This window comes from Tachyglossus aculeatus, chromosome 21, assembly GCF_015852505.1.
Source record: "Tachyglossus aculeatus isolate mTacAcu1 chromosome 21, mTacAcu1.pri, whole genome shotgun sequence".
Taxonomy (NCBI): Eukaryota; Metazoa; Chordata; class Mammalia; order Monotremata; family Tachyglossidae; genus Tachyglossus; species Tachyglossus aculeatus.
The window spans coordinates 56,638,636-56,663,585 of record NC_052086.1 but is presented as its reverse complement, the minus strand read 5'-3'; the positions used below and the strand labels follow the sequence as shown (position 1 = coordinate 56,663,585).

At 47.2% G+C, this 24,950-nt stretch overlaps 1 protein-coding gene across 2 annotated transcripts in view; it reads right to left on the bottom strand.

The window, feature by feature from the left end:
* The window catches only part of LOC119942191 (ATP-sensitive inward rectifier potassium channel 12), a 104,422-nt gene that overhangs the window by 56,935 nt on the left and 22,537 nt on the right, over positions 1-24,950 (bottom strand). The window contains exons 1-2 of one of the 2 annotated variants that reach the window (XM_038762839.1): positions 12,157-12,207; positions 4,539-4,693 (exon numbers count right to left, since the gene is read on the bottom strand). The gene's annotated coding sequence lies outside the window, so the exon portion shown is untranslated. Of the gene's footprint in view, positions 1-4,538; positions 4,694-12,156; positions 12,208-24,950 lie in introns of those variants that run through there. The other variant, XM_038762838.1, reaches the window with a different exon arrangement.

Genomic DNA, 24,950 nt, shown 5'->3' with positions numbered 1-24,950 from the left:
GTCACTTCACTTCTCTGGGCCTCAGTTTTATCTGTAAAATGAGGATGAAGACTGTAAGCCCCCCGTGGGACAACCTGATCACCTTGTAACCTCCCCAGCGCTTAGAACAGTGCTTTGCACACAGTAAGCACTTAGTAAATGCTGTTATTATTATTATCATTATTAATAATCAGCTCACCTCCTCCCAATCCTCCTCCTCCAATTACCCCATCAATCTCTTACTACAACCCAGGCTGTACACTTCACTTCCCTAATGCCAATCTACTCAGAGTAACTTGAAATCGTCTACTTTGCCACCAAGCCCTTGCCCATCTCGTCCTTCTGGCCTGGAAATCCCTCCCATTTCACATCCAACAGACCAGCGCTCTCCCCACCTTCAAAGCCTTATTAAAACCACATCTCCTCCAAGGGGGCTTCCCTGAATAATCCCTCATTTTCCCACTCTATTCACCCTCCCCTCTGCGTCGCCTCCGAATTTGGACGTACCCCTTTAGCATTCTGATATTCACCCTGGCCCCCACTAGCACTAAGTTCACGTCCTTACACTCGGCCACTTCCCTTATCTGTAATTCATTTTAATGTCATCATCATCATCATCAATCGTATTTATTGAGCGCTTACTGTGTGCAGAGCACTGTACTAAGCGCTTGGGAAGTACAAATTGGCAACATATAGAGACAGTCCCTAACCAACAGTGGGCTCACAGTCTAAAAGGGGGAGACAGAGAACAAAACCAAACATACTAACAAAATAAAATAAATAGAATAGATATGTACAAGTAAAATAAATAAATAAATAGAGTAATAAATATGTACAAACATATATACATATGTACAGGTGCTGTGAGGAAGGGAAGGAGGTAAGATGGGGGGATGGAGAGGGGGACGAGGGGGAGAGGAAGGAAGGGGCTCAGTCTGGGAAGGCCTCCTGGAGGAGGTGAGCTCTCAGTAGGGCCTTGAAGGGAGGAAGAGAGCTAGCTTGGTGGATGGGCAGAGGGAGGGCATTCCAGGCCCGGGGGATGACGTGGGCCGGGGGTCGATGGCGGGACAGGCGAGAACTAGAATGAAAGCTCCTTGAGGGCAGGAATCATGTCTACCCACTGTATTGCATTATACTCTCCCAAATGCTTCCTTCATACAGTCCTCTGCACAGGGTAAGCACCCAATAAATATCAGTGATTGATTAATTGATTGATTGACTGGGGTAGAAGGGGTGGGAGACGGATAATGCAAGCGGACTGGCTCTTTCTGCTCCCAACCACCTTGGCCCAATTCAATCGTATTTATTGAGCACTTTCTGTGTGCAGAGCACTGTACTAAGCGCTTGGGAAGTACAAAGTGATTTGATACTCCGCTCCCCTAAGGTGCCATCCCCTCACAAAAAAAATCGTGGACGTATGAAGAGCAGGGGTGTCTCCCAGCCAGTGTTTGTCCTCTATGTGGTTTCATGGCATAGTGGATTGAGTATGTGCCTGGGAGTATGTGCCTGACTCTGCCACTTGTCTGCTGTATGACCTTGGACAAGTCATTTCTAGGGGCCTCCGTTACCTCACCTGTAAAATGGGGTTTGAGTCTGTGAGCCCAACATGGGTCAGGGACTGTGTCCAAGCCAATTTGATTGTATCCACCCCAGCGCTTAGCACAGTGCCTGGCACATAGTAAGCGCTTAACAAATGTGATTGTTATCATTATTGTTACTATGATCTGGCCCATAAGGCATATTCAGCTTGACTAGGAGGGAGCTAGTGTCACTGGGTGTCCTGCCCAATACCTCCAGCACTCTCTGGCAGGACGAGACAGGTAATAATAATAATAATGGAATTTATTAAGCGCTTACTATGTGCAAAGCACTGTTCTAGACTGTGAGACCACTTCTAGACTGTGAGCCCACTGTTGGGTAGGGAATGTCTCTATATGTTGCCAACTTGTACTTCCCAAGAGCTTAGTACGGTGCTCTGCACACAGTAAGTGCTCAATAAATATGATTGATTGATTGATTGATTGTTCTAAGCGCTGGGGAGGTTACAAAGAGTTCAGGTTGTCCCACGGGGGGCTCACAGTCTTAATCCCCATTTTCCAGATGAGGTAACTGAGGCCCAGAGAAGTGAAGTGACTTGCCCAAAGTCACACAGCTCACAAATGGTGGAGCTAGGATTCGAACCCATGACCTCTGACTCCAAAGCCTGTGCTCTTTCCAGTGAACCGCGCTAAGCCCCCTTGGATGGAAGTGGAGACCCTTCCTAAGTCTGCCCACTGCCTCACCCCCTGCTCTTCACTGTCGTCTCGAAGGTACTATCAAAGCGGAGTAGGTGGCCCTCGCGTGGAAGTAATAGCCCGCCCCTCAGAGAGCCCTCTTAAATTATCCTGGAGATCATCATATAATAATAACAATGATTGTGGTATTCGTTAAGTACTGATTACGGCTCAGTGGAGAGAGCCCGGGCTTTGGAGTCAGAGGTCATGGGTTCAAATCCCGGCTCTGCCAATTGTCAGCTGTGTGACTTTGGGCAAGTCACTTCACTTCTCTGGGCCTCAGTGACCTCATCTGTAAAATGGGGATTAAGACTGTGAGCCCCCCATGGGGCAACCCGATCACCATGTAACCTCCCCAGTGCTTAGAACAGTGCTTTGCACATAGTAAGTGCTTAATAAATGCCATTATTATTATTATTATCAGGGACCGTCTCTATATGTTGCCAACTGGTACTTCCCAAGCGCTTAGTACAGTGCTCTGCACACAGTAAGCGCTCAATAAATACGATTGAATGAATGAATGAATTTGAGGGGATATTTGGGGTGCCTATTGTCGCCTCAGTCAACACCTTGTAACCTCCCCAGTGCTTAGAATAGCAGTTTGCATGTAATAAGCACTTAATACATGCTATTATTATTATTATTATTATTATTATTATTATTATTACTATTATTATTTGCCAAGCACTGTTTTAAACAGTGGGGTAGATGAAAGATAGTCAGGTCCCATATGGGACTCACAGTCTAAGTAGGAGGGAGAACAAGGATTGAATCCCCATTTTGCAGATGAGGGAACTGAGGCACAAAGAAGTAAAGTGACTTGCCCAAAGTCTTCCAGCAGACAAGTGGCAGGGGTGGGATTAGAATCCAGATCCTCCAACTCCAGGGCCTGTGCTCTTTCCACAGATGCTAGTGCTTTGAGCTCATGGGACTGAGACTCCCAGACTGAGCCCCTTCCTTCCTCTCCCCCTCATCCCCCTCTCCATCCCCCCATCTTACCTCCTTCCCTTCCCCACAGCACCTGTATATATGTATATATGGTTGTACATATTTTTTTTACTCTATTTATTTATTTATTTATTTTATTTGTACATATCTATTCTATTTATTTTATTTTGTTAGTATGTTTGGTTTTGTTCTGTCTCCCCCTTTTAGACTGTGAGCCCACTGTTGGGTAGGGGCTGTCTCTATATGTTGCCAATTTGTACTTCCCAAGCGCTTAGTACAGTGCTCTGCACATAGTAAGTGCTCAATAAATACGATTGATGATGCTGATGATGATGATGGGAGAAACATTCCGTCCACTGTAGCTCTGTGGCCCAGTCAGAGTGAGGGTCTTCCTGTCAGTGGACAGTAAGATGAGCCCCTGTAGCCATTTCTGCTGGGCATCATCCCTCCTGTCACAACTGGACAGAACTCAGCGCTCGGGCCTGGGGGGCAGGAGGTCATTTATTCATTCAATTGTATTTATTGAGCGCTTACTGTGGGCAGAGCACTGTACTAAAGTTATGGGTTCTAATCCCAGCTCCGCCACTCGTCTGCCGTGCGACCTCGGGCAAGTTACTTCACTTCACTGTGCCTCAGTTCCCTCATCTGTAAAATGGGGATTAAGACTGGGAGCCCTAGATGGGACAGCGACTGTGTCCAACCCGATTGCCTCGTATCTGCCCCAGCACTTAGAACAGTGCCTGGCACATAGGAAGCACCTAACAAATACCATAACTATTATTATTATTATTAACTCATCCATTAACTCCATTGGGATGTGTGTCACCCAGGAACACCCACCCGGGGGCCTCCACCCTGATCCTTGAGAGACTAAGATCAGCCTCAACCCTAAGAGAAGCAGCGTGGCTCAGTGGAAAGAGCCCGGGCTTTGGAGTCAGAGGTCACGGGTTCAAATCCTGACTCCGCCAATTGCCAGCTGTGTGGCTTTGGGCGAGTCACTTCACTTCTCTGTGGCTCAGGTCCCTCATCTGTAAAATGGGGATGAAGACTGGGAGCCCCCCCGTGGGACAACCTGATGACCTTGTAACCTTCCCAGTGCTTAGAACAGTGCTTTGCACATAGTAAGTGCTTAATAAATGCTATTATTATTATTATTATCCTTGGGGAGCTCTGCCTCCTCCTCTTCCTCCTCCTGATCTCTCCAGAGATCTTCCCCCCAGCCCAGAAAAACCTGGTAGAAGCTTTGACAACCGACACCTCCACCTCAGCAGGGTGCGTGTGTGCGTGCATGTGTTGTGTTTTTGTGCGCGCGCGTTCGCGTGTGCACGCATTACTCACATGCCCAACTTTAGTAACAGTGTCAGGGTTATTGCAGAGTCGGGGAGAGAAGATTCAATCGCCATGACAACCCCAACGCAGCTGTCTCTAGAAGATCATATTTTTTTCTCTTTGTTAAGTGATGTGGGGTGAGTGGAACACTCGTTCGAAGGATTCTAAGGACAAAAATAACAAAACAAAAACCAAATTTCAAAAAAAAAGCCATTGAGGATAGGAGATGTGCTTTTTTGGGATCAGAGGCACTGCTCTAAGCTGGTCTAGTCTAACCAGTATAGAGATGGCCCTGGACTCTCTACACCTAGACCTTCCCAACCTTAGGCAAGATTTCATCTCCATCTGGCATGCCAGTCATCTAATTAGAAGAAGTATTTATTGCTAGTCTGAGCAGTATAGTTGGTAGGGCAAGCAATCTCAGAGGACGAATGAGATATCACCCCTACCCTCAAGGAGCTTTAGGTCTAATGGGGTTAGAGAAGAATGTTCATATCCTTATATTCTGCTGCCTCCCTTCTCTGTAAAGTCTTTTCATGTCTATCTTCTCAACTAGATTGTAAGCTCCTTGAGGGCAGGGATTGTGTCCACCAACTCTATTGTATTGTACTCCCCCGGCGCTTAGTTCAGTGCTCTACACACGATGAGTGCTCAATAAATACCATTAATTGATGGATGCACCTTCAGAACCATCACAAGTGCAAAACAAAAAAAAAAAGCATAATACAAAGGAACGCAATTGATGGTAACGTGGAAACACAGCATTTTGAGAGATATCCAGCCGTCTAAGGGGATACTGGAATGACAGGAGCCAGGTGGGGTAAATCTGAGTTGCCTGCACAAAAAAGTGCAATTTTAAAGAGGATTTTGAAGTCAGGGAGGGATGTGATTAGGCCAGAGTCTGACTGAGAGATAATGGGCTCTGGTAGAAATCTGTCCAGAGGGGTCCCATTTCCTGAAAAGAGGAAGCCTGGGACCACAGAGAGGAACCTCCAAACAGCAGATAGGCCCCATCCTTTGGGGGTTTTCTGGGTTCATGCCTCCCCACTCACTCTCTATATGTTGCCAACTTGTACTTCCCAAGTGCTTAGTACAGTGCCCTGCACACAGTAAGCGCTCAGTAAATATGATTGAATGAATGAATGAATGAATCTACACTAAGGCTGGACTTGGGACTCCCAATCCATCCCCAGATCATAACCTGAGACACCCAATCCTCTAATGATCCGAAAGTTTAAGCCAGATTTCAAGATGGCTCTAACGCCTTCAACCCCCGGCTACCAATTAGTTACTTGGGGATCTATGGGCAGAGAGTAGTGGGAGGTGTTGGGAAATAGGTTTTGAAACTGAATGAGTTTCTCCTGGAGACTTCCCCTAGTGCCCCAATCCCTGCCATTGACTGAGAGTTATGTGGGGCAAGTCTTCTTTCCCTTCTTCCTCTTCTGAGACACCCCTCCCTGCCCACTTTCCATCCATGTTCCCATCCCTGTCTCCTGTAGATATTTCTTCACCCCTGGTTTCCGTGAAGTCCTTGGCTCCTCCTTCCCAAAGGATGAGCCATTACGTGAGTCCTTCTCTCCCCTCCAGAGGCCAGGAGGAGGTGGAAGGATGCTAGGCAGAGCTTGGGTGAGAGACCCCCAGGTCCAAGTTCTGTTGAATGCGGGACCCTCATTCAATAGCTCATAATGGAGCTTGCTCAGCCCAGGTGGTTCGGTGCTGGAAAGACCAGTTTACAGACCGTAACACGAGGCTCCCGCTGGCATCTAAGGACTTTGTTTTTCAGCAAGTCATTCACTGCCAGCAGGAGGGTGAACACTGCCAGTTTTAATTACCAAGACATTATTTACAAATCTGTTTCAGAGTTCATCCCCAGAAGAAAGATGCAGCACCTTCCACCTCCCTCCCCCAAGACCTTCCTGTGTTGAGGAGCAAATGAGACGGAACTTCTCCAGGGGGAGAAATCTCCTCCGGGGGCGAATCCACAGAAGGCCTGGGCCGGAGCTCTGGAAAAGAAACCTTTCAGGGAGGCAGATACCCGGGAAAGAGAGAGAGAGATCTTCTGGGTAACGAGTGCCTCCCTGAAAGAGAGGGAAATTGCCCTGGAAACTATACTGGGGGGAGCAGTTTAGTGGGGGATGTACAATAGAAAAGCTTGGAAAAATAGCAAACTGGGTAGTACATTTTAAAAGTCAATAGCATTTGGCAAACTGAAAAAAAGCAAGGCACGTGCCAGCTATTGTTCTGATGAGTTCTTTACTCTTAGCCCTTGTAGCTGTGGGGGTCCATATAATGTGTCTGTGTCTAAATGGCCCGCTCTCGGAGGCGGGGTATAGATCCATCCTTTGCTTCAAGAGATGTATCTGAGCAGCCAGTTCAGTACCATGCCCGCAATGGGTTCTGAGCAATTGTTACTTTGAGAGCAAAGAGAGGAGGAAAAAAGTGAAATCCTTCAGGGGAATGATGAGCCTTAGCAAGGCTGGAGGCCTGGGAATTCTCCCATGTCAGAATTAGGGTCACCAGAGCTTCCCACGTAGATGGGGAATCATCCGCTAGCATCCTGCTTTGTCCCCAGTTTTCCCTGGAAGGAGGGAATGTGGCACTCTGCCCTTTACGGGAATAACATAAAGACCTTCCTGGCAGGTAAAGGCTAACCGCAGTCAGTTTACTGAATTCACGAGGTAAGATCTGGTAATTCTCAGAGCACAGTTCCTCCACTGTCAACTGCTGCTAATTCTCCAACATCTGCCGTCAAGCAGCCAACGGGAGCCTGGATAATGGAAGGAAATCCACAGACAACCCACATACCTTAACGTCAGCAATGATGACATTCTCCTCCCTGTCTAAACTTTTCCCATAGCTGCAAGATGCAAGGGAACTTCACCTCTCTCTTCCTTTGACAACTTCGGAGGAAGGCACAAATAAACCAGGAAATGGCCAAAGAGAGAAGGAGAGGGGCCAGAATCACGGAGGCCTGGGAAAACCTCAGATGGTGGATAATGAGCTGTTGGCGGTCATGCTTTATGAAACTCAGGGCAGGGCATCTAGTGGGAAAGGTGGTTAAGAGTCTCAGAGGTGCAAGGAGCCCTTTGGAGAGTCATGTCTCACCAGTTGAGGTGGGGGAGGAGCTGGATGTTACTCAGGGAAGGAAGTGTCTTCCCGGTGCCAAGAAGAGGAAGAACAAGTGTCTGTCTAACAGGGCAAGAGCTGGATAAGGGACCAAAATTCAAATCCTCTCTCTGCCCAGGTTCTAGAGAAAGCCTAATGTCAAAGAATTGGCTGAGGGCAAGTGGATGAACCTGTTTTGAAGTGATTGCGGGCCTTCTGTACCCAATAGTGGGCCAAAGGCAGAGCTCGGCAGAGGGAAGGCGAGAAGGATGACTTAGATGAGGAGAGCCCTGCAGATTAACTATTTGGGTGTCACAGCCCACCTCAGTCTGCCCCTCAGGTTTTGCCAAATGTCTTTGTCAGGGTACTGCCAGCAGGCTGGTGTATCTGGGGCTGCAACAAGAATTCTACTGGCTTCCATATGCACAGAGACCAAAAAAAGCAAGGGGAAAAAAAGCCAACACACTGATCCATGAGGAAGGATGGGCTGGAATGCTAATGTGCAGGAGAACTAGAGCTTCTTTGAACTGGGTTGATAAGCCCAGAGAAGAAAAGGCCGAAGGGGGGAAACGTACCTGTCTTCAGGCACAGTCTGTGATGGGAAAGTGATGGGGAAATGTCTGAGAGACGGTAAGCAGCTGTTCTCCAGGTCCCCTGAGAATAGGAGAAGAGTCACTGGGCTTTACTCAAAACAGGGGAAAGTTAGACACGAGGAATAACTTTCTGACTAGATTTAAGAGACATTGACCCCGATGATCGAGGGAGGACATGGAGGCTTTTTATTTGGGAGTTTTTAAGCTCTGGAGAAACTGCCATTTTTCTGGAATGGTCTGAATTAGCTCTTCCCCCAGAGGGAGGGGAGAGGATTAGATGGCCTTTTAAAATTACTTCCTGTGGCAAGCTTTACAATTTCCACAGTCCTGGCATTGGAGGGGCAAGGCCTCTCTCATCATCCATGCAGCCCGGAATGGATCCTGCAATGCTACCCTCATCTCTTCTGGCCATCTTGACTGAGCCCCAGACTGCCACAGAATTGAACAAAGCCCTTTACGGTCATCTATCCACCTAATTTTGTCTGCTAGTTTTCGGTGCCACCAACAGAGTAGTGTAACAAAAGCACCCTGAGGAAGTTTCATCATACTTCTCTGCTACATCTATTATTTGATTTGGCTTCACAATAGCCCTGTAAGGTAAGTAGGACAAGAGATTACTATTCTTGTTTCACCTATGAGAGAACTGAGGCCCAGAGACCTTCTGAACTTGTCAATCTTATTTGAGGCAACAGTAGGGCTGGGATTTGGTCCCAGGTCCCCTGATCTCCCTCCAGAAAGTCTAATCCCAAGAAGATGCTGCTTCAGAGGAGAAACCATCTTCCAGTTCTATTCTCTTGCTGTTAGTAGCTGAAGTTGTGTAAAGGATAATAACATCTACCTTCTGGTTCTTTAGGTGGGAACTGATCGGAACACCCATGGAGCCATTTTGGAAAAGCATGTTGGCAGTGTGTGGGAGGAGACACTGGCACATGAATATCTAATCAGGAAACGGGTGGGAAATTTTAAAAAAAGCAGCAACAGTTGGCTCTTGAAAACCAAGAAATGATGGAAGAGAGCCAAGAAACCCAAGGCCGGGGCAGTCTCTCGTCGACTTCCCACATAATTAACCAACCAATTGCCCATCTAACACTTAGTTGATGCACTAGTCCCATGAAACTAATTATGATTTATATGAAAGCTCTCTCAGGGTAATGTTTTCTCTTCTATTCCCCTCTGAATATCTAATCACCTTAGGCTAGGTTTGTCGAAGGAAAAAATCACTTTGACGGTGCCTCCTTCGTCTTCCCAAAACACTCCATTTACATTTGATAGGAAAGTATTTATTCTATAAGCTGCTCTTAGGCAGCAGAGAGAATCTGAAACAAACAAACAAGCATCAAGCTTAAAAATACGAGTTTTCATTTTGAAGACTAGAAGATGGGACATTTTAGGCTTAATTCATGTGATTTGTAATCCTCAAATAAAAGCTGGCCAAGAGGTGGGAACATTCTTAATTGTTTCCCCATCTTTGGCATTTAGTTGGAAGGCATACAGTTAGTTGGCATACAGTTAGAAGGTGGGCTTGAGAGGAGTGAACAATGGGAACTAGAAAGTAGCAGGTGAAGAGAGCAGATGTGTCAGATGGAGAAACATAGTGGAAGGCCTTGAAGCCAAGGGGAAGGGGTTTCTGCTTAGTGTACAGAGAAATGGGCAGCTGCTGGAAGTTTTGGAGGAGTGGAAAGAAAGAAGCCAAGCAACATGTTGGGAAGACAATCCCAGCAACAGCGGATAGGATAGATTGAACTGGGGAGGGATTGGGAGACCTGTGATGAGGCCGATCTGGAAGTTGAATCAGGATATGATGAGAGCATGAATCAGAGCGGTAGCTGCCTGAGTGGAGAGGAAGGGGTGGATTTAGGAAATGATGTGAGGAAAGAACCAGCAGGATTTAGCCACTGATTGAGTGTGAGAACTCAAAGAGACTGAGGAAACGTGGATGACAACAAAGTTGTGGGTTTTGGGGAAAGATGGCCAGGTGGTCAACAGAGATGGGAAAGTCAAAAAGAGAAGTGAGTTTAAAAAGGAAGATGAGGATTTTGGTTTTAGATACGGTTGAGTTTAACAGGCCAGCAGGAGGAGATTAACCGCAAACAAAGGGATCAGAGGATCTTTACAACCTAGTGAGAAGTGTGAGGGGGAGGAGGAGCCCTAACCTCTCCCTTCCCCTGGTGGAGAAAATACGGGTCTTAGAGTTAGAGCCATGAGAAGCACTGGTGTGCGGGCCAGGGAAGTAGAAGAAAACAAGGTAGACCTAATGTAAACTAAGCAGTGGGATTAAAGCAGTGAATATCTACAGACTCTCCCCCAAATAATAATACTTATTAAACATTTACTATGTGCCAAGCACTGGGGCAGATAACAAGATAATCGGACTGGAGGCGGTCTCTGTCCCACCCAAGGCTCACTGTCTAAGAGGGAGGGAGTGCAGAGATCTTATCCTCATTTTACTTTCAGTCAATTGTACTTAACAAGCACCTATTCTCTTCAAACCACTGTACTAAGCGCTTGAGAAAGTACAGTTCAACAGAGTTGGTAGACATAATCCCGGCCCACAGAGGGAGCTTACAGTCTATGGGGGAAGACAGTTGAGGAAACCGAGTTCCACAGCAGAAAATGACTGGTCCAAGGTCACTCAGTAGGCAAGTGGCAGACCTGGAGCTAGTAACCAGATCTTCTGACTCCCAGTCCCGTGCTCTGACAGATAGGCCTTACGGTCTCTCTGCCCTCCCTATGACCTTTTTGGCCATCCGGATGGGTGCGGAGACGGGGGAATAGTTAGGAAGAGAGGGAAGAAGCATTGAGAACTGGGTAGGTCCAGGGCAGAGTATCCAAAGGAGATAGAATGTGTGCGGACTGATGAGTTCTGAAAACTATTTGCAAGGTTGTGCTGCCGTGGTTGGCGTTTTGTGTTTGGCAATTTGTAGGTGAAAATTGCGGCCACCTCGGGAGAGATTGGTTTTCACACAGATGCATCTCGTGGCAGGTTTGTTTGCTGGCCAAGTCCCTTTTGAGGGGAGCCCTTTCTCCTGCTCCTCCCACCTCAGGGACAGATGGTTAGATGCTGCCCAGGTCACACAAGTCTAGCTAGGGCTTTTCAGCCACCTGGGAGTCTTTTTATTGGGGGCGGGGGGGTCTCAGTCTTTCTCTTTCACACACACTGAAGGGGGAGGCCTCTGTGATGTCCTTTTTCATGGTCCTTTATTTCCCTTTCATCTCAACCTGACTGCGGGAGAAAGTTCCAAATACCCTTGGAGACAGCTCTGCCTCTGAAAGGGAGTCAAGGGAATTAAAATTCACATTAAAGAGCTAATCTGACCTCCCCACCATCAGCATTCTCTGTGATGGGGAATTTAGGCCTGACACTCCTGAGTCCTGTATTCTCCATCTGGGGACAACAGCACCAGCTTGGCAGGTGTTCAGAGGGCCTTCAGAAGCTGCATCTGATTTGTCCCACGTCCCTTTGATGGATGAAAGTCTCTACAGAAATGCTAACGGTATCACTCTCTTCTCATCCCATCTTCTTTCATAAAAAACCCTCTCTTATAAACGCACATTCCTGTGCTCCGCATCTTGAACCAAGCTCCCTGATCAGGGCTAGAGATAATTCTTTCAGTACACATAATCAACCAATTGCTGGCATTTATTAAGCACTTACGGTGTACAGAGCACTGTACTAAGTGCTTACCGCTCTCAGGAGCCTGCAGACAGAATGGACTGGAAAAGAAATCAGTCTTTTGAATCCCAAAGAGAGGTGGCACAAGGTATTTTCCTCTCTTAGCCTCATCACCGTTCCCTCACGCCCCCAAACTCCTGTATGATGGCGATGATGCTGAAATTGCTTTTAAGCAGAAATTCACTTTCAGTCACGGTGCCCCCAAATGTCAGAGAATGTGGTGGAAATGAAATCCACCCTCCAGAACGTGACTTACAGAGGTCAGGGAGCTGGATTTTCAGGCAAAGACCTTGGAGAAAGTGGGGAAGGTGACTTCTCTCCTCTTTGAGTGAGTTTCCCAGTTGAGCAGGAGGGCAGGGACTGTGAGGTGATCCTCTTTGATCTCCAAACATGGAATGATAATGACATAGGCCTCCTCAAATTGGACATTGGCAAGTTAAAACTGAGTCCCCTTTCAAGACCCCTCACCCCCCTACCACCTGCAGGCTGTGGAAATTCTAATTGTCAGAACTTGTCACCAAACCATTCATTTATTCAATTGTATTTATTGAGCGATTACTGTGTGCAGAGCACTGTACTAAGCGCTTGGGAAGTACAAGTCGGCAACATATAGAGACGGTCCCTACCCAACTACGGGCTCAAACCAACAAGATGCGCAGTGCAAAGGCAGAGAATTTGCATTACTGAGCTCACATGACTAAATCCTGACCATAAAGGGAAAAGGCTGATTACTCACGTGTGGACTAGGGAATCTCAAATGGAAATCCAAAATAACTGAGATTTGATTTTTTTGCTCCCCCTATGAATAGAAGACTGAGACATGGAAACAATTGGGTTCCCCCTTGTCCCAAGAAAACCCTCCTCACCCAGAAGAAAATGTGATTGTCTTCATAACAGGGGAGTCCCAGTTTCAGATGGCAGAGCGAAATGTGGATGGAGCAGGTAAAGAGTCCTGAGGAACAGCTCAGGGATTGGCAATTCCCTCTTCTAGACTGTGAGCCCGTTGTTGGGTAGGCACCGTCTCTATATATTGCCAACTTGTACTTCCCAAGCACTTAGTACAGTGTTCTGCACACAGTAAGCGCTCAATAAATATGATTGAGTGAAATGACAAGAATCTTTGGCTGTCAAATCCTACTGAGTTAGGCTGTGGGAACTCTCTGCCAAGCCACTGGTTGTTTTGACTCGTCCCATTCTTTGAATAACATGTGAGGTGCAAGTCTCTGCACCCGTGAAGGTGCAGTAAATAATTACTGGCCCATTTTCTGGTGGGTCAGCCACGCTTTCCATTTCCACGTGGGCACCGTTCACCCTCCCTGCCACCCTGCTTCTGTAAAGAAACAGCATGGCTCAGAGGGGCAGAAGGAACTGGGCTCTAATCCTGGCTCCACCACATGTCTGCTGTGTGATTTTGGGCAAGTCACTTAACTTCTCTGTGCCTCAGTTACCTCATCTGTAAAATGGGGATTAAGACTGTGATCCCCTTGTGGGACAGGGATTGCATCCAACCTGATTAGACTGTATCTACCCCAGCGCTTAGAACAGTGCTTGACACATAGTAAGTGCTTAACAAATACCATCATCACCCCTCTAGAAGCCCAAGAAGAACAGTACTGCCTGCCAGAGCTGAGGTCCCGCCACTTCCCTTATACCTTATCTACCCCAGACCAAAGACACCAAGTCTTAGAACAGTGCTTTGTACATAGTAAGCTCTTAATAAATGCCATTATTATTATTAAGTCATTAGCAAACATTTGCCAGACACCTCCCTGTCTTTATCTTCACCAACTCCTGAGCTTCAAGTCCCCCACTCCTGCGTCTCACTTTCTTCCTGTCCATGGCTTAATAATAGTGGTATTTGTTGAGGGCTTACTATGTGCTGCCCTAAGCACCTGGGTAGAGAGAAGGTAATCAGGTTGGACGCAGTCCCCGTCCCACATAGGGCTGTCTTATTCTCCATTTTACAGATGAGATGACTGAGGCCCAGAGAAGTGAAGTGGCTCGTCCAAGTTCACACAGCAGACATGTGGCAAAGCCAGGATTAGAACAAATAATCAATCAACCAGTCATATTTATCGAGCACTTATTGTATGCAGGACACTGTACAACATATACAACACAACAATATACCAGTCGTAGTCAATCATTTATAAGATATAATTTATAGATATGTACGTAAGTGCTATGGAGCTGAGGGTGGGCTATCAAATGCCCAAAGGTCATAAATACAAATGCACAGATGACACAGAAGGGAGAGGGCATGGGGAAAAGACTCCAGGGCCCCAGGCTCTACTAGACCATGCTGTTCCCACTGTTCTCTCCCAAGTGCTTAGTGAAGTACTTGAAGGGCTGGGAAATTGAAGTCCACGCTCAGCTTCCCTCTTGATAATTCAGCTCTCTGGCCCCATGGAATGGCAGTTCACTTAACTGTCCTCTTTCTTAAGTGTCCCCTTTTGAAATGACCTCTTCTTCAGGACGCTTGCCCTGATTAACCTCTCATTTCCCCATCCTCTATTTCCCCAATTACCGCTTCAGCATTTCTGCATTTCCTAAGAATTCAAACTCCTTGACCCCAGCAGCACTTATGTGCATATCTTTATACTCCTCTGCTTCCTCTTAATGTAATTTATTTTCATGTCAGTCTCCCCTGCTAGACTCCAAGCTCCTCGAGGGTCGCCTACTGACGCTATTATTGCACTCTTCCGAAACATTAGCACAGTGTTCTGTTCACAGTTAAGTTCTCAATCAATCCCTCTGAATGACGATTCCCTGAAAGGGCTCTCTCCCCCAAAAGATGCTGGCTTAGTTTAGCTGCTGAGAAGTCCTCCGTAGGCTGGGAGCTTCTGTTGATTTCTCAGAGTAGGAACTATGAAGGACTTTGCTCTTTGCCCCAGATATTCCTTCCCCTCTCATGGCTTCCTCAGTGTTGCCCTTCTTCTCTCTCTCAGATCTAATCCTCCGTGTGGGTCCTAGTCCTTCCTTGGGCACAAGAAGAAGCATTTCACCTCTTCCTGCCCCATTCCCTCACCTTTCTCCCGGGGCTGGCCAGTCTCTCTGCCTATGGGACTGTGTTGACCTTTCAACTCCACTTTGCCGTCCTTCTGCAGCCTCCACAGGCATCTGTCACCTCATTACCCGAAAGGTTAAAAAGATGGGCAGGGCTCCATATGAGCTCATCCCGGGCTCTGGTGACAAAGCCCAGAATTATTCCTGGTGGGGAAGCCTGCTGCTCTGCAGGGAGACCCTGCTGGCTCCCCCCACCCCCCAACCCCTATCCTTCCCAACAGCACTGAAAAGAGCCTGCTGTCCCTGGCTTCTGAAAGGAGAGAACCAGAAATTTCACTTCCCCCTTCCCAGCCTCCACACTGGCACCCTCAAACCCAAGGAATCAGCTGTGCTCTTCTCTAAAGGGTTTAAGTTTCCTTTCATTCCCTCCTTTGTAGCTTGTCCTCGAGCGGAGATGAACTTTAAATGGCCATTCGGGGTCAGCGCAAATGATGCCACCCGAAGCCTCCACGGAAGGGTGATGGAAAGGGAGGGAGGGGTGAGCCTCCTGAGAGGAAAAGTGGAAAGGGAGGATGAAAGGGTGATGGAGCAGGGTTCTGTGGGGAAATCCCCACCCAGACCTAGAAACAATCCCTGGGGAGATCACAGGAAAGGGTTAGGATCATTAATAGGGCATCCAGACACTTAGGGGTTTGGGTCAGACCCGCCAAGGATTTCGGAAACCATGCATCCCCTCAGAGAAAAGTGAGTGAGATCGAGGTAGCCAAAATTAGGCCCCGTCCAGAGTACCCACCTCTGCCCTTCTTCTCCATTCCCCATTCCCGTTAACTCCTTGAGGGCAGGGATCATAGTCTTCTACTATAGTCTTCTAACAACTGTATTGTCCCAAGCACTTTAATGCAGTGCAGTACGGTACCATCAACTGATTATTGATTGATCTTCAATTGCCCTCCACCCCTTTTCCCACGGTACGGTACCATCAACTGATTATTGATTGATCTTCAATTGCCCTCCACCCCTTTTCCCACGCCGTCTACTTCTGAGAGTAGTACTTCTACTATTTCTGGGAGTCCTTCCTGAGGTGTAATGGCCCCACCCAATTTCCGCTCTTGGGGAGTGAGAAGGAAGCTGTCACGAAGCACATTGAGCACTCTCCCTCCCACCACGGTTTCGATTGTCCGAGGGGCCAATTCCGAGGCTCCCTTGGGCCCAGGGCCTTGCTGGAACTCGCTCTTCTTGGCAGGTTTCCAGCGCTCTGCTTGGGAGCTCCCAGCTCAGTTTTATTTGGTTTAATGTTGAACTGTTTTCTTTGGCGGGTTCTCTTTCCCGGCACTGTGGGCCGGCGTATAATTCCGCGGTCATGGTGCCAGCCCCGGACCTGACCATGAGGAAAGGTTCTGCCTCTATTTCAAATGTCTTGTTTCGAAGGATGAAATACCTGGAGGGGCAGTTAGGGAAAAAACTCTGCCAAGTTGAAACAAGAACGTGACTGCCAACCGCTGAACTTTGAGGGGCTCAAAAAGAGGACTGACAGGGAGGAGATGGAAGCACCAGTAAACTAGAGTGGTTTTTTTCTGGGTTTTATTTTTGCTTTTGTTTTTAAGAGCAAAAAGTAGGGAACACTCAGCTGGCTCCCCTCTATGGGGAGAAGTTCAGCCGAACCCTTGTCGGAATCGCAGGGAGCTGATTTGTTCTGCCATGTTCCTTCATAATCTGCATGTTTTGAACATCTGTCACTACCCAGAGAGGCCAAGGCAGGGGAAGTGGAGCTCCGGACCTAAAGCCACGGTTGGAATCAGGAGACAAAGGATAGAAAGTGCAGCAGAATGTGCCACGAAAAGCAGAGCGGCCTAGTGGAGAGAGCACGGGCCTGAAGGCAGAAGGTTCGGAGTAAGAAAGAATGGCTGGGTAAGAAGCATCCACTGCAAATCCTCACTGCCTCTAAATGAGAGTGTCAATAATTATGATTAATTATAATGAGCATATCTGTTTATTAAAGAACTGTTCGATCCACATCCGCCCGTTCCTCAGAAATCTCCAGTGGCTGCTCATCTACCTCCACATCAAACAGAAACTCCTCATGATTGGCATTCAAGCCATCAATCAGCTCGCCCCCTCCTACCTTACCTCTCTGAATGAATTCAGCCTGCTCACTTGGCTCCTGTAGAGCCAGCTTGCCCACTATGCCTCCATCTCATCTTTCTCGCCACCAAAACCTTTCTCACCTCCTTCCCCTAGCCTGGAACTCACTCCCTCTCCATAAACAGCAGACCACTACTCTCCCCGTACATCAGATCACCACTCTCCCACCTTCAAAGCCTTATTAAAAGTCCCGCAAGAGGTCTTCGCCACTTTATCTCTCTTTCCCCCACATCCTCTCCCTTCTGTGTCATTCATTCATTCATTCAATCGTATTTATTGAGCGCTTACTGTGTGCAGAGCACTGGACTAAGCGCTTGGGAAGTACAAGTTGGCAACATCTAGAGACGGTCCCTGCCCAACAGTGGGCTCACAGTCTAGAAGGGGGAGACAGAGAACAAAACAAAACATATTAACAAAATAAAATAATTAGAATAAATATGTACATCATCTATGCATTTGTATTTATGACCTTTGGGCATTTGAAACACAGCCCACCTTCAGCCCCACAGCACTTATGTACATATCTATAAATTATAGCTTATAAATGATTGAATGTGACTGGTATATTGTTATGTTGCATGTAAGTACTTAGTACAGTGTCCTGCATACAGTAAATGCTCGATAAATATGACTGATTATTTGTATTAATAATAATAATAATTTTGGTATTTGTTAAGTGCTTACTATGTGCCAAGCACTGTTCTAAGCGCTGAGGGAGATACAAAGTAGTCAGGTTGTCCCAAGTGGGGCTCACAATCTTAATCCCCATTTTACAGTTGAGGTAACTGAGGCACAGAGAAGTTAAGCGACTTGCCCAAGGTCACACAGCTGGTAAGTGGAGGAGCCGGGATTAGAACCCATGACCTCTGACTCCCAAACCCGGGCTCTTTCCACTGAGCCACGCCGTCTGTCTTACAGCCTCTGGACTGTAAGCTCACTGTGGTCAGGAAACGTGTCAACCAACTCAGTTGTATTGTACTCTCCCAAGTGCTGCGCACACAGTAAGCACTCAATAAATATCATTGATGATGCTATTTATTAAGGGCTTAGTATGTGTCAAGCACTGTTCAAAGTACCTGGGTAGATTTATGTTAATCAGATCATTCACAGTCCCTGTCCACGGGGGACTTATAGTCTAAGTAGAATGGAGAACAAGTATTAAATCCCTATTTTACAGTTGAGGAAACTGAGACGCAGAGAAATTAAGTGACTCGGGCAAGTGACAGAGGTAGTATTAGTACCCGGGTCTTCTTATTCATTCAATCATATTTATTGAGCACTTACTGTATGCAGAGCACTGTACTAAGCGCTTGGGAAGTACAAGTCGGCAACATATAGAGACGGTCCCTACCCAACAACAGGCTCACAGTCTAGAAGGGGGAGACAGACAACAAAACAAAACAAATTTCCTCAAGTACTGCATAATGGAGCCACAAATGAAGTTTTTCCTATTCCCAGACGGGTGCTCTTTCCAAAGGCCACGCTGCTTCCCTCCCCAGCTGTGGGCTTCCATGAATTATCAGTGGGCCACCACAAGGCTCTCAGAAGAAACGAGCTCACCTATGTACGCATAACCCCCTCCGAAAGGAAAAAAAAAATCACAGACTGACTCTAGGTTCTTCTCCTAAATTCATTAAGTCTCCCAGTGTGTTTGTGGGGGTTTGATGAAGGGCTTTTTGGCTGACAGAATGATTATAGGGCTCCAAGGGAACGAGCCGCGTGTGTGTGGCTTCCCGGGATTTCAAACCGAAGGATGGCACCTCAGCTACAACCAGCTGCAGCAGTTGGGGGGCTGCAATGGGGCCCAAGAGAGGAGGCAGGAAGACCGAGGTGTTGAGTGGTGGTTGTGGGTTGACGGGGGAGCGGGAGATGAAGAGGAGTGTGTTGAGCTCTTTCGTTGTCAGAGCTGTTTTAATAATAATAATAATAATGGTATTTGTTAAGCACTTTTCATTCATTCATTCATTCACTGCAATGGGGCCCAAGAGAGGAGGCAGGAAGACCGAGGTGTTGAATGGCGGTTGTGGGTTGACAGGGGAGCGGGAGGTGAAGAGGAGTGCGTCGAGCTCTTTCATTGTCAGAGCCGTTTTAATAATAATAATAATAATAATAATGGTATTTGTTAAGCACTTTTCATTCATTCATTCATTCGCTGCAATGGGGCCCAAGAGAGGAGGCAGGAAGACCGAGGTGTTGAGTGGTGGTTGTGGGTTAACGGGGGAGCGGGAGATGAAGAGGAGTGTGTCGAGCTCTTTCGTTGTCAGAGCCGTTTTAATAATAATAATAATAATGGTATTTGTTAAGCACTTTTCATTCATTCATTCATTGCAATGGGGCCCAAGAGAGGAGGCAGGAAGACCGAGGTGTTGAATGGCGATTGTGGGTTGACGGGGGAGCGGGAGGTGAAGAGGAGTGCGTCGAGCTCTTTCATTGTCAGAGCCGTTTTAATAATAATAATAATAATAATAATAATAGTATTTGTTAAGCACTTTTCATTCATTCATTCATTCGCTGCAATGGGGCCCAAGAGAGGAGGCAGGAAGACCGAGGTGTTGAGTGGTGGTTGTGGGTTAACGGGGGAGCGGGAGATGAAGAGGAGTGTGTCGAGCTCTTTCGTTATCAGAGCCGTTTTAATAGTAATAATAATGATATTTGTTAAGCGCTTTTCATTCATTCAATCGTATTTATTGAGCGCTCACTGTGTGCAGAGCACTGTGCTAAGCGCTTGGGAAGTACAAGTTGGCAACATATAGAGACGGTCCCTACCCAACAGCGGGCTCACAGTCATGCCAGGCACCGTACCAAGCTCTGGGGCGGATACAAGCAAATCAGGTTGGACACAGTCCCTGTCCCTCGTGGTGTTCACAGTTTGAATCCCCATCTTACAGATGAGGTGACTGAGGCCCAGAGAAGTGAAGCGACTCGCCCAAGGTCACGCAGTAGACGAGGGCAGAGCCAAGATTGGAATCCGTGACCTTCTGACTCTCAAGCCCGTGCTCTACCACTACGCCCTGCTGCTTCTCAAGCAGCGTGGCTCAGTGGAAAGAGCTCCTAGACTGTGAGCCCGCTGTTGGGTAGGGACCGTCTCTATATGTTGCCAACTTGTACTTCCCAAGCGCTTAGTACAGTGCTCTGCACACAGTAAGCGCTCAATAAATACGATTGAATGAATGAAATCCCGGCTCCGCCACTTGTCAGCTGTGTGATTTGGGGCAAGTCACTTCACTTCTCTGGGCCTCAGTTACCTCATTTGTAAAATGGGAATGAAGACGGTGAGCCCCCCATGGGACAACCTGATCATCTTGTATCCTCCCCAGCGCTTAGAACAGTGCATTGCACATAGTAAGCACCTAATAAATGCCATCATTTATTATTATTCTCTGCTTTTACCCTCAGCAGGTCTCCCTGGCAGCTGAGGGCACAGCTTTTCCCCTGGTGGCACCAGCTCTGAGCACCCATCTCCACCCTTCTTCCAGGCTGGCAAAGCAAAGATGTGGATGGGAACCATTGTGCACGTGGCTCTGTGTATGTGTGAGTGTTGTGTGTGTGTGTGTGCATACTCTTTTCTGTTGGGCTTTAAAGCGCTAAGGCTGCAATGCTGAAGGTGCAATTGATCATGCCTGGGTTGATGATAATATTAATGATAATAATAATTGTGGTGTGGGTGTGTGTGTATGTTGTGTGTGTGTGTGCATACTCTTTTCTGTTGGGCTTTAAAGCGCTAAGGCTGCAATGCTGAAGGTGCAATGGATCATGCCTGGGTTGATGATAATATTAATAATAATAATAATAATTGTGGTGTGTGTGTGTGGTGTGTGTGTATGCATACGCTTTTCTGTTGGGCTTTAAAGCGCTAAGGCTGCAATGCTGAAGGTGCAATTGATCACGCCTGGGTTGATGATAATATTGATAATAATAATAATAATAATTGTGGTGTGTGTGTGTGTGTGGTGTGTGTGTGTGTGTGTGCACATACTCTTTTCTGTTGGGCTTTAATGCGCTAAGGCTGCAATGCTGAAGGTGCAATTGATCATGCCTGGGTTGATGATAATATTAATAATAATAATAATGATAATTGTGGTGTGTGTGTACGCATACTCTTTTCTGTTGGGCTTTAAAGCACTAAGGCTGCAATGCTGAAGGTGCAATTGATCATGCCTGGGTTGATGATAATATTAATAATAATAATAATTGTGGTGTGTGTGTGTGGTGTGTGTGTGTGCATACTCTTTTCTGTTGGGCTTTAAAGCACTAAGGCTGCAATGGTGAAAGTGCAATTGATCATGCCTGGGTTGATGATAATATTAATAACAATAATAATAACAATTGTGGTGTGTGTGTGTGCATACTCTTTTCTGCAGCACTTAGAACAGCGCTCAGTGCTTAGAACAGTGCTCAGCGCTTAGAACAGTGCTTTGCACATAGTAAGTGCTTAACAAATGCCAACATTATTATTATTGTTATTTAAAACGCTAAGACTGCAGTGCTGGAGGTGCAATTGATCATGCCTGGGTTGATGATAATATTAATAATATTGGTAATAATAATAATTGTGGTATCTGTTAAGCATTTACCTCTGTACCAGGCACTGTACTAAACGCCGGGGTGGATAGCAGCAAATGGGGCCGGACACCGTCCCTGTCCCATGTGGGGCTCACAATCTCAATCCCTGAGATTGAGATGAGGTAACTGAGGCCCCAGAAGCGAAGTGACTTGCCCAAGGTCACACAGCAGAGACGTGGTGGAGCTGGGATTAGAACCCATGACCGTCTGACCCCCAGGCCCTTGTTCTGTCTACTACATGAGAAGCAGCGTGGCTCAGTGGAAAGAGCCCGGGCTTTGGAGTCAGAGGTCAGGGGTTCAAATCCCGGCTCCGCCACTCGTCAGCTGTGTGACTTTGGGCAAGTCATGTCACTTCTCTAGGCCTCAGTTACCTCGTCTGTAAAATGAGGATTAAGACTGTGAGCCCCCCGGGGGACAACCTGATCACCTTGTATCCTCCCCAGCGCTTAGAACAGTGCTTTGCTCATAGTAAGCGCTTAATAAATGCCATCATTATTATTATTACTACACACTGCCGTTTCTACTATGATGATTTCTGATGATGACTTCAGAGAAGCAGTGTGGCTCAGTGGAAAGAGCCCAGGCTTTGGAGTCAGAGGTCAGGGGTTCAAATCCCGGCTCCGCCACTTGTCAGCTGTGTGACTTTGAGCAAGTCACGTCACTTCTCTGGGCCTCAGTTCCCTCATCTGTAAAACGGGGATTAAGACTGTGAGCCCCATGAGGGACAACCTGATCACCTTGCATCCTCCCCAGCGCTTAGAACCGTGCTTTGCACATAGTAAGCGCTTAACAAATGCCATTATTATTATTATTATTTCTGTAGGCTCCCTCTGTGCCTCTCTTTCAAGGCGCTCCACAGCTGCTTGCCCTCCCCTTAGCCTCCAGAGAAAAGGGCCCCAGAGGGGGAGTGCACTTCGAGTCCTAATTCAATGGGTTGTCAAAGACTCCACCCACCATTGATGGAGCCGGAAAAAGCGCACGGAGGAGAGAGTGCAGCACAGTGCTAACCAAGTGCCCTTCCTTCCCTTCCCATTTACGCGGACCAGGGTTTCTGCATTGTTTGACTTGGCTGCCCTGCTCGGGAAACCTCGGGCTCCCTGGCTCTGAGCGAGCGTCTAATTCCTTCAATTCCTTTTCCTTTTTTTTTCCCCCTTAAGAGGGGGGTCCTCTGGGGTTCACTTCCTTTCTTGCACACCAGCTTGCCCGAGCCAACCGGGAGAAAAAGCCAGAACGGGATTAACCAAATCCTCTGCCGTTGGTTCTAGGGTAGGCTCTGCACAAACAGCGGTGTCTGAACCCTGGATTTCTCTTTGATCAGACTGATTGTTCTTGGGACTCTGGAGAGAGGCGTCCAGGCTAGGAAACAATTTTTAAAGTAGGTCAGATGTGAGCCCTGGGTTTTACGATCATTTTCACAGGCCTGCAGGGCCTGACAAGTACCAAGGACCAAGGGAAAAATGGAATCAGCCAGGAAAGGGAAATCAGGGAAGATCTAGACTGTGAGCCCACTGTTGGGTAGGGACCGTCTCTATATGTTGCCAACTTGTACTTTCCAAGCGCTTAGTACAGTGCTCTGCACACAGTAAGCGCTCAATAAATATGATTAAATGAATGAATGAATCAGGGTCCTGAGGGGGCAACCATTAGGGTGAGAGTCAGGAGAGGGTGGAGGTTACGGTGTCAGGACTAGGAATTGGAAGAGATGATGTGATGGGAGTGTGTGATTTAAGCATCAAGGGTAAGTGGAGACTTGAAGAGAAGGTAGCTATAAGGCAGCCAGGGAGGGACAACATCTAATAATAATAATTACGGTATTTGCTAAGTGCTTACCATGTGGCAAGCACTGTTCTAAGCACTGGGGTAGATACAAGCTAATCAGACTGAACAGAGTCCCCGACCCACATGAGGCTCAAGGCCTTAATCCCCATTTTACAGAGGAGGTAACTGAGGAGAAGCTAAGTCAACCAACAGACAGTGGCGGAGCTGGGATTAGAACCCAGGTCCAATCAATCAATCGTATTTATTGAGCGCTTACTGTTCACAGAACGCTGTGCCAACCGCTTGGGAGAGTACAATATTACAGAGTTGAGAGACACGGCAACTGCCCACAAGGAGCTTACAGCCTAGAGGGCCCCCTAAATTTAGTGTGATGCCATGATGACCTCTGGCTATTAGTAGTAATATTACTTGTTGTGTTTTCATCTATCCTATCATTCATTTTCCAAACATCCCCTTAGGAGCACATCAGGTATTATCAACCCCATTTATACATGGGGAAACTGAGGTTCAGTGAGGTTGACCAACCTCCTCAAGGGCACACAGGCAGGGGACTCCTTATTAATTTATCCACTAAACTTCTATCTCTTAGAGGAGATGGGGAGGGGAGGAGGGAAAAAGTAAAGAGGGCTGTGAGCAAAATAGGATGCTTAATTGGATCCAGTTAATGGCTCCTCAGGAAGCACCATTCATTCGTTCATTCAATCGTATTTATTGAGCGCTTACTGTGTGCAGAGCACTGTACTAAGCACTTGGAAAGTACAATTTGGCAACAGAGAAAGACAATCCCTACCCAACAATGGGCTCTCAGTCTAGAAGCAGGGAGACAGACAACAAAAGGGACTATATTTTAAATGATTTACTAGGTCGATTGTGAACTCTTCGAAGGCCGGGAATATGTGTCTTGCTTCTGTTGTCCTCTCCCCAGTGTTTAGTACAGGACTTTGCACTTCATAGGTGCTCAATCAATACTTCTAGACTGTGAGCCCACTGTTGGGTAGGGACCGTCTCGTTATGTTGCCAACTTGTACTTCCCAAGCGCTTAGTACAGTGCTCTGCACACAGTAAGCGCTCAATAAATATGATTGAATGAATAGGTGCTCAATCAATACTTCTAGACTGTGAGCCCACTGTTGGGTAGGGACCGTCTCTATATGTTGCCAACTTGTACTTCCCAAGCGCTTAGTACAGTGCTCTGCACACAGTAAGCCCTCAATAAATACGATTAAATGAATGAATACCATCGATTGATTGATTGGAAAGGATGGGGAGCAAAGTATTATATCCATTTCATAGTGCCGAGGGACATCCTCCCCAAGTCGAGAAGGAGTCTGTCACTGTGAGTGGCCTCAGCGGGCTTAGGGACAGCTTCCCCCAGCCTAAGGGGAGTCTGACACTGTGTGCAGCCTCAGTGGGCCCCTTCTCCTCAACTCTGGGCATCTTGTGCCCAGATTTCCCAAAAGACACTGAGGGCCGCTCACATACAGCGGTACTTGCCAACGTCAGGCCTGGTCTCAGTGATTTACCAACCAGATTCCCCCAGCCTGGGTTAATGTCTCTTCA